Source organism: Budorcas taxicolor, chromosome 1 (genome assembly GCF_023091745.1).
Source record: "Budorcas taxicolor isolate Tak-1 chromosome 1, Takin1.1, whole genome shotgun sequence".
NCBI lineage: Eukaryota > Metazoa > Chordata > Mammalia > Artiodactyla > Bovidae > Budorcas > Budorcas taxicolor.
Window position 1 is genome coordinate 120,057,792 of NC_068910.1, and position 615 is coordinate 120,058,406.

Below are 615 nucleotides of genomic sequence, written 5' to 3' on the forward strand. Positions count from 1 at the left end.
GAAAAATGTTTAGACTTCAAGGAATGCAATTCTTGGATATCAAGGGAAATGGAATATTTATAAACAACCATGTTGCAAAAGAAACCATAAAATGTTTCATTTGCTGCTTGGGCCTGAGAGTAAGGAAAAAGTTCAGCAAGTTTCAAATCCTATTGAAAACCAAAATTTCAGTTTATTTGTTTTTGACCAGATTGCAAAGCTTGCAGGAGCTTACTTCCCTGACCAGGGATTGAACCCAGACCACAGCAGTGAAAGCACTGAGTCCTAACCACTGGACCACCAGGGAATTCCTCCTAAACTCTTTAGAATATAGTAGACCCTCTTGAACAGTCTTTATGTATGACTGAGTGAAGGAATCTATCTGAATAGTCTTCTTAGCTGAAGAATGTGAATTTGAGAGACAAAGAAGAACTTAATGAGCTATATTTGACCTGGCAGTAAACAGAAAATTGACTGAATTCTGGAAAAGTTCTGGGCTTCTGAAAACAAAACAAAAGTATCCTGCCATTATAAGATAGCAATAAATGTTTTGCTTTGCTTTTCAGTTTCTTTCATGTTTGTGTAAACATTTTCTTGCTGATCAAGTATCAAGAGCATGATACAAATTGTCTCATT

At 35.9% G+C, this 615-nt stretch overlaps 1 non-coding gene across 1 annotated transcript; it reads right to left on the bottom strand.

Moving 5' to 3' along the window:
• Positions 1 to 214: 214 nt before the first annotated feature.
• Positions 215 to 286, bottom strand: TRNAE-UUC (transfer RNA glutamic acid (anticodon UUC)). The gene has a single exon. It is a non-coding gene; the product is annotated as a tRNA-Glu (tRNA).
• Between the last annotated feature and the right edge of the window lie 329 nt (positions 287 to 615).